Consider the following 13,799-nt stretch of genomic DNA (forward strand, 5'->3'; position numbering starts at 1 on the left):
TGGGCTTTAACTTCTGTGTCAGTGGCAAATTATTTTTGTTATAGAAGAAGAAGTACCATTTATTTTTAATTCAAAACATCACCAATGCCAGCCGTCAAAGTGACTGTTGGTTTAACCACATCTTCTTGAAACTGGCGACAAAAGGCAGTAGCCTAAATATGACCACTGCAATTGTGGCTTGGCTCCCAGAACCATCGTACAGTTGTTAGTTACTGTGCTCCAGGAGAGGAAAACACGGCTCAAGGCAGGGACAGGAATTTGCAAACTGTCGCAGCAGGTTAATTTAGATCAACTTGGACCTCCATCATGAGAATCAAGTGTCTCAATCACGTGAATCAAATATTTGGTCAAATTTGTGCTGCTTAGGTTGATAAGAGAAGAGTGCCCTAGTTTTCAAAATTTTAGAAAAAAAAAGATAGAGATAGATGGGCAAAGGCATTTAAAATATGTTATGACAGATATATTACTTCCTTTGGCTTCTTTCTCTAGACCATAACGGGGCTCTATGTTTCCTAGGGTATACCATGAATTGAGTTGGCAATGATAGCATCATTTCCATTCATTCATTCAAATAACCTAGCAATTCTGCTACAAGTCTCTATCCAGGAAAATCTTGTATATGTTTACAAGAAGACACAAGCAAAAATATATATGCATGGAAAAAAAAAAAGTCTAAACTTTTTTTTATAATATCAAAACTTCTAAAACCAGGGGAATGGATTACAAATGGGGCTTATGTGTTTGGGCATTACGTTTGTATGTGAGTAAAATTGAGTTCAATTTGGGAGGAAAATCTATATATCAGCATTGATAAATTCCAAAACAAAGTATTGAATGAAAATAACCATTGTAGAAGGACATGATATCATGTACTTGGAGTTTATATATGCAAATTCATACTGTTTGCATTTTAGAATAGGCTTGTAGTGAAGTTATAAATCAAAACATGGACATGAGAAATAACAAATCATGAAAGTAACTTCTTTATAGGGCATGGATGAGAATGATACCATTAATTGGATGACATTTATTTCTAATAGTTTATTGAGTAGCAAGCGTAAGAGTTTATTACACCTTTTAATTAATTATTTAAAACAACCAGTTAGTGAAGGATATACTATCTATACTCTTCTTGTACATATGAACTATTTAATAATTATTCTTTTTAAAAATCTAGATAAAACGGTTAAATAAAGAACTGGAGACAGATTTCTGAGCATGAGCAGCAGAGATCAGTCATCGTCAAGGTGACCTTGTGCAGTTCTGAAGGCAAAGGGAGAGAAGCCCATGGAAAGTGAGACTTCATAGTCTATAAAAAGTGAAGCCTGGCGGCAGGGCCCGGAGTGGGATGCAGAGGGCGGCACTAGGAGAACAGACCTGGAAGAGGTAAGCGGTCCTGCAGGATGGCCAGCGTTCCCTCTAGAGCTGACTTGAGGCCACGGTTGGAATCAGAGAGTGAAATTCTTCTGTGTTCAGAGGAAAATAGAGAAAAGGAGCTCAAGCTGGGGGCCATGATTCAGGCAAATGGAGAAGGTGGATGACCTGCCCAGGTCTTTCCAGGCCCAAGGGTCAGGCTGCACCCCCTGCTTTGTGCCCTCTCCTGCGACTTCATCACGATGGTCCATTCACTCATCTGCCCCCTCGCCCACCACCAGCACAACTAGATGACAAACCCTTTAGAGGGGGTACTTCCTGCTTTCTCTACTCCTGTATTTTTAGTATCTACCTAACATTCCAAGCAGATGGGTGCTGGTCAGAAAATATCTGCCAGATGAGTCAAAGACAAAGTAGTATTTTTTAAAAAATTTCTTTCATACATGACAATAGTGGAATGCATTACATTCATAATCATCCATTCACAGCCCAATTTTTCATAACTCTGTATATAAAGTATGTTTAAGATTGGGGATTCCATAGGAGAAAAGACTTCCCATGACTTCCCATGCATGAGACTCTAGAGTCCAAAAGAACAAAAGATTTATGGACAGGAATTGAAGGTATACCTAAAGGTTCAGACTGCACATGTCCAACATGTTCTTCCAAGTCTAACATTAAGAGCAGAAAAGCAGACCTTAGGGGTGAGCTGGGACTGGGCTGGGGTGAGCTGGGACTGGGCTGGGGAGCTGTGGGTCAAGGGGCCTGGAGGTTCTCCTACCAGTGCAAGAGCAGAATTGAAAAACTTCTGACCAAGGAATTTCAGCTGAGCAGGGCTTAGGGGTATCAAGGACAAAGTGAAGCAGGAGGGGGCAGATTTTGAAGGCCTTACTAGAGACCAAGAGCTGTAAAGGAAGATGGTCCTCAGCTGAGTCAGAGGAGGAAGAGAAAAAGAAAACTGTGCTTCAGCCTCTCAGGTTGTCATGGAAGAAGGATGATGGAAATGATGGAGAGAGGCCCTGTGGGAGCTCGCCCAATGACAAGGACAATCGGGAAGCACAGGTGAGGGTCATGGGACAGAGGGAAGCCAAGTGACGGAGGATAACTTTCTCACCAACCAATGGAAAATTGGATTAATAAAAGTACAGAGAACTAGAACTGAGAATACATAGCTGCCTGTACTTGAGAACTATTGAACGAGAAGCATGGTAAAGGGGCCTACCTGGTGTCTTCCCCGTGTTATGTCAGAGGTGAAATGATTATATTGTGAGCTGTCACCTCACCAGTGGGTTAAACAATTTGACAAACTAATAATTTGAAAGGGCTGCTGTACTGGGTGTCACTAGGCAGGTGGCCCATGGCTGGAGGAAGTGGGTCATGGGGAGCATTCCCTTGGGGATTTTATCTTGTCCCTGGCTTCTCCCTCTCTCTGCTTCTGGCTACCATGAGCTGAGCCACATTCGTCTGCCATGCCCTTCTGCTGTGACAGTCTGCCTCACCTCAGGGCTAGAGCAGTGTAATCATCTGACCACAGACTGAGACCTCTGAAACCATGAACCCAAGTAAACATTTCCTCCTCCTCGTTGCTCTTATCAGATATTTCGGTCACAGCCATGAAAATCTGACCAACACAACCACCTACCCACAAGCAATCTAACTCAGCAGACTTTTCCCCAGGCTAATATGACAGTTTTTGAATTTCCACTTTAGAACAGATTTAGCAAATCGGATATAAGAATGAACCAGGAATTCAGAAATGAAGAGAATGCAAATTTTTTCCCATAAATATTATGATCTGTCTTAGTCTGTTTTATGCTTTTTTAGAAAAAAAAATTTTTAAAAATTTAATAGTTGTAGATGGACAGCATGCTTTTATTTTATTCATTTATCTATATGCAGTGCTGAGAATTGAACCCAGGGCCTCACACATGTGAGGCGAGCACTCTACCACTGAGCCACAGCCCACCCTGTTTATTTTGTGCTTTGATAACAGAATACCTGAGACTGCATGATTTACAAGGAGCAAGATCCTTTCTTACAGTTCTAGAAACAGGAAGTCTAAGGTCGAGGACCCTACATCTCCCAGAGGGGGGAAAAGAGAGAGAATATGCAAGAAGAGATGGCTGAACCTTTCATAACAAAGCCACTCTTGTGATAATAAATCCACTCCTATGGTACCAACATTAAGAAGTGGTTAGGTCTCACATCTCAACATTGTCACGTTAGATATTAAGATTTTAATACACAAAGTTTCAGGACACATTCAAACCATGGCATTATGTAACAATAAATATTTGTGGGTAAGAAATAATTGGACTGATATATAAATAGGAGAAAACTTCTTTTGCTTGTCCTTCTATAATTTGGAAAGGTTATTAATTGAACTTCCAATTGTTTTTTTCTAATCAAAGCAATAAAACATCACTGACAACCAGAGGAGTCCTTAGAATACATCAATTTAGTTCTTTGAGGAGAGATAAGTGTTTTCCATATTAAAAATATATAAAACGAGACCAAAATCCAAATAGTGGGAAAGAAAGGAGGTGCAAGTGGGAATTCCACCTTGCAAAATCGTGTACAGCCTCTCCTGCCTTCTCCCATCTGCCAGAGGAGTGAGACCCCTGCAGCTTCGCTCACCAAACACAGCAAGTGGATGGTGGAAATAATATCACCTGATCTCTCAAAAATAATCAAAATAAGGATGATTAGGGAACAAAAAATACTGAAATACTTGATTCTTGGTGGAAACAAGACAGGTAGGAAGGTTCTGGACAAGAAATGAAATTGTATGTAAAATTTTATTTTGGTCAGCATGAGATGACACCGGTTTTTAAAGATTTCAAGGTCATCATTTGCAATAAAATGGTTTGGTACCTGGGAGAATGTGTAGTTATTTTTTTCTCCACTATGGAGTTCTTTTCCTTTTGCAAAACTAAAAAAGCATGAATTCTTAAAAATGGAGCCTTCTATGCTATTTCTAATAAGAGAATCCGTATTCTCTACTCTTAAATCAGAAGAAACAATCAGGGGAAAATTGGGTCCTCAAAATGCTGCTTCATTTATCCACAGAGCATGCATCTTCTAGTGATCTGACAGCAATAGCTTGCCTAAAAGTAGGCAATCATTTCTCAGAAAGCAGTATTTACCTAATTAAGAGCTTCTCCGTGGTCCCCAGTTACTTAATTGTGTCATTAGCAGGAGCTTTGACATGAAGAACAACTCGTGTCTAGAGCCCCTGCCTGGCCTCCGTTAGGGAAGCCCGGTGGAGCGGCTCCCAGGGGGTCTGGCAGCAGCCTGTTGCAGTATGTACAGCACAAAATAGAATAATTGGTCCCCAGAGGACCTGTCTCTTCAGCTGCCAATAGGGATTGTTTTTTTTTTTTTTCCTTGTGAGTAAAAAGCCAACTCTCCACAATTCCCCCACTGAATATTAACTATAGCTCTGGCACTTGGCCATCCGTGGGAGAGACCAGGTCCCAGGGATGCTGCAGCCATCCTCTCTGCAGCTCTGCCACCGATGACAGCATGAAATCGTCGGCTCCCATCCAGGGAAGAATGCGGTCAAGAGTCCTGGTAGTCAAACGGATGTGATGCGCAGTGGACCGCTGAGGGGTCCGACTGGGCAGATCACAGGGATCCACCCCAGACTTGGGGCAGAAAGGATGCTGTGCCCTCGTGGAGCACACCACGGCAAAGAGCTGGGGTGGACCAGGAGACTGGGGAACCAAGTGGGTGCTTCCTGCTGCTCCTTCCTCTCTCCAGCTCTAAGTGGGCAAGGAGTGAGGGATGAACACAGCACTTACAAAGTCTTTTCCCAGGGAAAAGTATCTGCAATCTCTAGCATGCTCTTTTGTGTTTAAGTTTTATTTGTATCGAAATACAGTTCACACGCAACAAATGAACCCCTTTAAAATGAGCGTTTTCGTGGTTTCAGGATATTCCCAGTGCGGTGTAACCACCCGCAATTCCAGAAGGTCTTCACCACCCAACAAACACCTTTTACCCAACAGCATTCAGGCCCATTCATGTCACCCTCCTGCCAGCCCCTGGCAACCCTTGAACTGCACCTGTCTCTGTGGATTTGCCGATTCTGGGCATTTCTAGGAAGGTTTTTGATGTTGGGCGGTACCTCAGCCCAGGTTCGCCTGGAACACAGAACCCGTGCCAATAGTTTTCCTATAAGTAACAGGGATTAAGCTTGGCCCGTAGTGAAAGAATAACATTAAAACTGGGGAAAAGGAATTTCTGGAATCTATGACTTATCCAAAGTCCTAATTTAAACTAGAACTTCCAAAAATTATTACAGAATAAAGATGGTCACAAGCCCATCTACCTACTTTGTTCTCATTCTTTGGATATTAGAATTGTCAAAATGTGTCATGGAAAGTTTGGCTATGTTTTGTTGATAGAAAGACTGGTTGGTTTGTTTCATAGACTAACACAGGGAAAATTGTTGAGGAAACAAACATTCTCATTTGTATTATGAATCTCTATTTGAAGCCTTTTAATTCAAGGCTGTCTATCATAGTCCTTAAAAAAGAAAATCCTTCTGTTTCTTGCAAAGCCTTTGAAGACTATAAACAAAAATATTTCAATTAATTTTTACTTTCTTAAAAAAGATTCATATTTTATAAACAGCTGCACAAAAGATTCAGATTTACTGAGCCAAGTCAGCTCATTGAAAATTGGCTTTTATTTATGGGTAGATAAGAAGGGCCTTTAGCAAATACTCTAGAACACAAAATTGTTGAGTCTAGGGCCACTGAAATTATGTATGTATGTACCATTCCCCTTCTCCCCAAAATTTCATTAAGATTATTGGCTCACTTTTGCCATCGACTTTCTCTATGCAGCTTTGGGGACCTAATTCCAGGACACCTGCTGTCTTCATGGCAAATCCAATGCCAACTCTTATTTTTAAGAAGATCTGCTCAGTTCGTCTGACATCCAATGGTTAGCTGAGGGGGAACCTGTTAAAGGCTCTACTCTTCGTCACGTGTCTTCATGTTGGGCGGGATCTTAGCCCAGGTTCTCCTGGAACACAGAACCTGTGCCAAGGGCTTGCAAATAGTTTATTTTAGGTAGAATCAAGAAACAGGAGTGGGAACGTGGAGGAAAATGGAAGGAGAGGACACCCATCATTGAGCCTAAGGTAGCCAGTGTGGTTGAGCAAGGGGCTTCAAGGCCACAGTCCCCCACAAATACATATGGCAACAAATGGCTGACTGGAATGCAGGTGTGAGGAGCATTGAACCCCAGTTTTACACACAAGATGGACACTCAAGGTCTGCAGAGGATGAGCCACCATTCTGTGCATAGGGCAGCTTGCTGTGTGTATGGAACTTCAAACAAGAAACCTTTCCAAGCAGCACATCTTGGGACACTGTAGCTCACAATGGATGCCAAAGATTGGCAGAGGGTTCAAGCCAGGAAAGAGGACCCAGTCCCAAGCATGCAGAGCTCAGTGTGGGGACACACGAGTTTCTGTATCAGGCACGCTCTCCTGTGGAACCACATGTGACCAGAGCTGGGCCAGGATAGAGCAGGCGTGATCCAGGTAGGACCCAGAGGGGGATTTCCAAGCACTGTCCTTGGCCAGACCAGATAAAACAAAGCTCAGCTTCTCCGTGAGGATACACTGAATATTGCCTTGGACTTTTTATGGTCCTTAAACATGGAGGAGCCAAGGCAGATCTCATTCCAGGATTCAAATTCAGTCATTCTCAACAAAATATTTGTTGTTTTCATAAAAGGTAGCATTAGCCAATTCTTCTCAGTTTGTTAAAACAACATCTGAGTTAGGTACTTATCAGAAATAATGCTTCTGAGATTTCCAAACACTAGTGGATGCTTATCCAGGCAAGTGGACAGTGAACCGGGTGGCCTTTCTGTGGGAGGGTACCTGGCACTGAGAACCCAAGCCATAAGGAGTATATTCCCTTTGGCCCTAGCAATTCCACTCTTAGGACTCGATCCTACAGAGAAGAGGAGATAATTCCACAAGTACGTCCATATGAGGAGGGTTAGCAAAGCATTGTCCACAGCATTGAGGAGCCGAAGACAATGTCTGCGTTTATTAGTTGAGGGGCAGTTAATGAAATTCTGCTATAGTCAGAAAATGGAATACCAGGAAGTCATCAAAAATACAGCATAAATGAATTTATACTGTCATAGAACAATGATCATATTTTAAAAAATTCTTTTGTATGTGTGATATAATTATAATGATGAGTTCATTTTGACATACTCATACATACTTGGAATTTAGTTGTCTCCATTTCAGTCCCTAGTACTTTCTCTGTCCCTCCCCTTCCCCCCAAACTCCCACACTTTTCTCCTTCCTCTACTTTTCTTCCACTTAATTGGTTTGTAGATATATACAAGGTATAATTCACTATGGTGTATTAACACATGCACATAGTGTAATTTTTTCAAATTCATTCCACATTTATCCCTTCTCCATCCCCCTTCCCTCCCACTCAATCTCCTTCCTTTACTCCACTGATCTTCCCTCTGTTTTTGTGAGATCTAACCACCCATTCCCATACACACACTTTCCCTCCCTTTTCTCCAGCTTCCACATCCAAATCTTGACTTTCTGAGCCTGGCTTATTTCACTTAGCATGCTGTTCTAGTTCCATCCATGCACCAGCAAATGCCATAGTTTCATTCTTCTTTATGGCTGACTAGAACTCCATTGCATACATACACACATCTTATTCCATTCATCTGTTGACAGGCACCTGGACTGGTTCCATAATTTGGCTACTGTGAATTGTGCTGCTGGAAACATTGATGGATCACAATATTTTTACGTAAGAAAGTGAGTTAATAAACTATATGAGTGCATTCATGTAAAAATCATACATGCATAGAGAAGTGTCTCTAAAATGCTTACTAAAATTTTAACATTGATAATCTCCAAGTAGCAATGTTTCAGGAGAATATTCCTTCTATACATTCTATGTATCATCTTGGATTTTGTAAGTCATACTATTATTTTTGCCATCTAAGAAAAATAGTGAAGTCATTTTTATTTTGATAAAATGGATCCTAGTTATCAGATTTGGCAAAAACACACAGGTAGCTCCCACCCTACATGATGGAGTCTGGATGGGCTGCTTGTCACAGGGACATTCAATAATTATCTGACTCTGTGTGTGTTACCACCCTGTTGACACAAAAGTTCTGGGCTGTTTTACTTCTTTGGTGTGAATTGAGATGGCTAAACCTTTACATTATATGAATAATGTACCCCCAAATTTAAGGACAGTCTATCTCTGTGCATGTTGAGAGCAGACTTACCTGGGGTGACTGATCTGGTAATCATCCAGCCCCAAAACTTGTTCTTGGTTTGCTCGGGATGCGACTGAGTCAGGGAAGGACCGGCATGTGGGACTCAAAGAGATCAGTATCAAGAGAATGTTTCCCTGTGACTCTCCAAACATCCTTCTTGCTTCTCAGTCTCCTCCCAGTATTTGCTGAGTTCATTTGAGGTCCACTCCTCACCTTATCAGACTTCATGGGAGATGATTCAACTTATTAAAGGAAGCGTTGATTGGTTTAAGACATTTTATGCAATGCATCCAAAAGTATACGTGAGACTATGCAAACTATAGATCCCATGTTGGATAAAGTCTATTATCAGTCTATTAATTAGATTTCCAGATTAATTAATTAGATTGACCTGCTAAATAATCAATAAGCTTGTCAGAGCTTCCCTGCTGTACCCTGGTGACAGTTTCCCTGGTGGCTTAGAAGCACCCAGTCCTTCTGCTTCATCAAAAGATGAATGATGCTCATCAAATAATTGCATTGTATTCTAATTCTCTGCTAATTGGTAATTCATGCATGGAAGATAAGGACTATCTACTGATGTCAAACGAAGAGCTCACTGTACATTGTCACACACTTGTTTATAGATAGCTGTGCAAGCATTATCTTTACAAGTCCATCATTTTTCTTTCTAGTTAGGTGATTTTATTTATGTGAGCTCTGGAAAGACCAGGATGGTACCTTGGAATCCCTGGCACTCAGTGTGTTGCACTCTGGAACCCTCTGTTCACACTGTAGGTGTGACTGGCAGAAACTCTTCCAGATCCACATGGTTCCATAATAAGACAGGTGCTTGCAGGTGGCAGGAGTTTGAGAGAGGCCCATGGATGACTGCTTGACAGAGGCCTCTGCCCATGGGTGACCTGGCAGGGAATCAGCAGCGGTGGCCGGTGGCCTTTGCCCACTTGCATTTGACAGTGAACCTGTTCCCAAAGGCTAGCAACCTGGAGCAGACCTAGGCAGAGGTGGACCAGGCTGGACCACCACAGGGGACCCTACATCTGACACACCTGTGGGGCTTTGTTTTGTTTTCCTTTATTAACTTTGTTTCCTGAATAACACAAAGGTTTTGAAAACTGCTGTAGGCCATTTTAATCTTATTTTAAATCTAGGAATGTTTTCTCAAAAAAATTTTTTTCTTCATATCTTTTATGCTAATTTATTTCACTTCTTCTGATGTTTTTAGGAGTATTTAAAATTAAAGATTCATAGGCCCTCCTCTGGGGATTTTGATTTGATGATTCTAGGTGCATCCCAGGTCTCCTGATTAATTAAAAAGCAGCCTGGTGATTCTTATAGGCAGCTGAATTTCACAACCATCGACTTGGTCTCTCAGTCTCAAAGTACAGGAAAACATAGCCTTCAACTTGTGTAATTTCCTGGCACAAGGCAGGCCTCCCCATCAGTCATTTGCAATTCTAGTATTTATGGAGCACATAAATATGTATCAGTTACTGTTTGGCCTGGGAACAGCGACGGTACCAGGGACTGGGGAGAAAGCAGGTGGAATGTAAACTTGCCCTCGGCCAAGCAGTGCAGCCACACTTCATAAGCAGAACAAGATCTTCATAGAATTTCTGAATGATCTTTTAGAAATGGTAAAAGTGAGCACTTTGATATAGATCATTTTTTTTGCATATCTTCAGAAGAAAATACGTTCTTAGAAACAAAAACAATGGAACTGTATGTTTTTTCTTTCAAACATTAATGTTACTAGAACTTTGATACATACTAGATCTGAGGATATCGGAGAACATGCAAGCTCTAGAACGTGTCAATGAGGTACATTGTAGATACTATGTACTAGAATTCTGAGACAGTCCAGAACTTAAGGATGCTTTAGCATTTAAGCTGCATTTCATAAGTTCTAGTCCATAATTATTTGGTGGGTTCTCCCTCCTTTTTCATTTGCTTTAACATGGACAGATATGTCGAGGGCTGCATTCTAAGGGTCCCTTCCAACCTCTCACATGGAGCTGGGCAGACTCCTGGCCTTTCTCTGTCTTCACTCTCTGGGATCTACCTTGTGACCCACTGAGCATGTCAGAGGAGACCGACTCCCGCTGCCCGTCCTTCTCTCTGGGCTGGGTAACTCTATTCCAGGGCATGGTTTTAAGAGACCACGGTTGCTATGAACTTTGACGTCCCCTGCATCCTAGCTTTCATCCCTCAGTGGTGAACAAAGCTGCCCTTTGTCCCCCACAGATGTGGCTCCTGCTCTTACCTCTCACTGAATCCGGCAGGGAAAAACAAGAACACTTTCCAACTGAGCTTACCAATAATATTAACTTGCTGCAAGATCGCGAGTGAGGACCATGCAGGTTGTTCTGAAACACTCAGAGCAGAATGAGAACCCAATATTGGCAGTGCTGTGGTGAAGGGCACAGAACAGGTCCTCACCATCTGCACTGCTTACTAGCTGTTTGGCCTCAGGAAACCACAGAACCGCCTCACCCCTTGGTTTCCTCATCTGTAGAACAGCACCTTACAGGATTACTATGAAGTTACACAAGTTGGTATTTGTGCTTCAGTCAAATGTTTGCAGCAGTGTCTGGCATAACATTGGTATCTTTCATGTGATTGTTAATATTATTATTATTTACTTATATTTTGCTAATATTGTTTCACTGTACAATAAGGAAAAAGTTCTTGACTCACAACAGAAATGGCCTCCATTCGGTAATTTTACTCTTTGTCATTCAAAATGATTCTGCTTTGCAGTGTCAAGACCATTTCTCATTAAACCAAGATAGCAGGAGACACCAGCCCCTGACATCAACCCCTAAGCAGTGACTGTTGCAGCATGAAGGAATCACAATGGATCAACATTCTGTAAACAGCCAGGCGTGTGGCACACAACTGTAACAGCAGTGACTCAGGAGGCTGAGGCAGGAGAGTCTCAAGTTTGAGGCCAGCCTGGGCAACCTAGTGAGATCCTGTCTCAAAATAAATAATAAGAGGAAAATCGAGATGTAGCTCAGTGGTAAAGCATCTCTGGGCTCCATATATTAAGTGTTTGAAATATTTTTAAATGAAAATTGATGTAAATATGAACAACCTGGAGTACCTTCTTGAAACGATTTGAGAACCAGTGCTCTGGACTGGACCTGGTTAGACCCCATCTTTCATACGAGCAAGGCAGAACTTAGTAAATGGAACTTTTCATACTAGAGTTACAAAAATAAAACAAAGCACCAGTCATGTTACTTTAACATGAATAACCACCCAAAGCAGTTGGACATTCTGGTCTTTGGGACTTCTTCTTCCAGTTTCTTTCTGGTGAGTTCATGATTATCCTTGGAAAGTTTGACCAATATTTTTACCTTGTGGGAGGCAGAACAGCCACTCTGGAAAAGATTTCCATGTCCTAATCCTCACAGTCTGTAAAAATATGAATGTCACCTTGCACAGCAAAAGGGACTTCGCATATATGGTAAAGTTAAGGACTTTGAGGGTGGGAGAGTACCTGGATCGTTCAAATGGGCCCAATTAAATCCCAAAGGAAAAAATCCACCCCCAAAGAGGTCTAGAATGTGTAGCAAGTTGGTAGCCTTCCTTTGGTGAGTTTCTCTCTAAATGTAAAACAACCACCACAAACAAACATGAAATGGAAGACAAAAACCCTACTTCCTTATTGACAAAGTGGATCTGACTGGAACGTACATAATCATTCATCCAAAGGAGATGGATGTGTTTTCAGGACTTACTGGGTGCCGGATACTGTGTTGAGCCTAAGATAATGAAAGAATGGATAGGTAAGAACAGCACGTCTCCTGAGCAGTCAACTCTGAAGGGAGAAGCACATTCCTCCTCCCCTCTCTCTTCCTTCCCCTTCTTCTCCCTAACTCGGTGAGCAAACTGCATGTACCCAGCACTTGCAGGCATTGATTTAATCCATTCTTATGGTAGGTAGACTTATCATTGTCTCCATCTCACAAAGGAGAGAGAAGTGAAACACGAGCAGATGCAGGGCTTGCCAGGGTCATATGCTAATAAATGGTGGAACCAGGACACAGTCCTACGCAGTCTGGCCCCACAGCCTGTGGCACTGACTATTCCAACCCACGGCCTTGCATACAAATAATATCAACAGCAAGGTGATGGGTGAAACAATGGAGATGAGAGGGAGGGCGTGGGCACAGGGTGCCATACAAACGGGGAAGTGGTAGTCTCTCTTGAAGGAGGTGGCAAATGCTTGCTGAAATGGCAATGCTTTATCTCAACACAAGTTAGGAATACCAGCTAACTTTTACTCTCTCCCAAGTATGTTATCTTTTGTTGCATAACAGTTCAAAACTTAATGGCTTAAAATAATGAGCATTTGCTCCTGCTCACAAGTCTATGGGTCGACCAGATGGTTCTCCTGGAAATGCACCAACCAGGCATCCGTGTCCACTCTTGATTCAGGCCCCCAGCTCTGGGATCCCTCCCATGCTTGGGGACCAACTGGCTGGAGGCTGTGCTGCCCCAGCCTTCCTCACACGCTCTGTCCTGCCCCCTGCTAGCCCAGGCTCGTTACCTGCAGGTGGAAAGGTTCCCGAGACGTAGTCCGTTGGCAAAGAGTTATTTCTGCCCATCTTCTGTTGGACAAAGCAAAATGCAGGGGATCCCAGGGAAGTTACAGGGAAAGACTCAAGCAAAAATAGACTCTATCTTGGAATGGAAGGAGCTGAAAAGTCACAATTCAAAGGGCTTGGACACAAGAAGAGTGTCCAAGTTCCATTGAGAACCTTTTTGTTACCAACCAACCCTAACACATTGGTTCGTTGAAGCCTCACAACCAACCTCTGATATAATATCATTGTACTCATTTGGTAGCTCATTTGAGTAAACTGTGGGGCCAACATGGGCACCAGAGGCCCCTGACACAACAGCCTCAGGTGGACAGGGGAGGTATAGCCTGTACACCCAACATTCATAGGGGAGGGAGGACAGGGGAGCGAGGATTCTCTGGTGCCTCATCAAGCAGGACTCTAGCTTTCTGCTGGGGAGCATCAGCAGCTGGCCATGGACCAGGAGTTGGAACCAGGTACCTGGTGGCAGGAACTGAAGGTGGAAATGATGGTGATGGTTAATGCTCTGCTGCAGTC

Source organism: Urocitellus parryii, chromosome 2 (genome assembly GCF_045843805.1).
Source record: "Urocitellus parryii isolate mUroPar1 chromosome 2, mUroPar1.hap1, whole genome shotgun sequence".
NCBI lineage: Eukaryota > Metazoa > Chordata > Mammalia > Rodentia > Sciuridae > Urocitellus > Urocitellus parryii.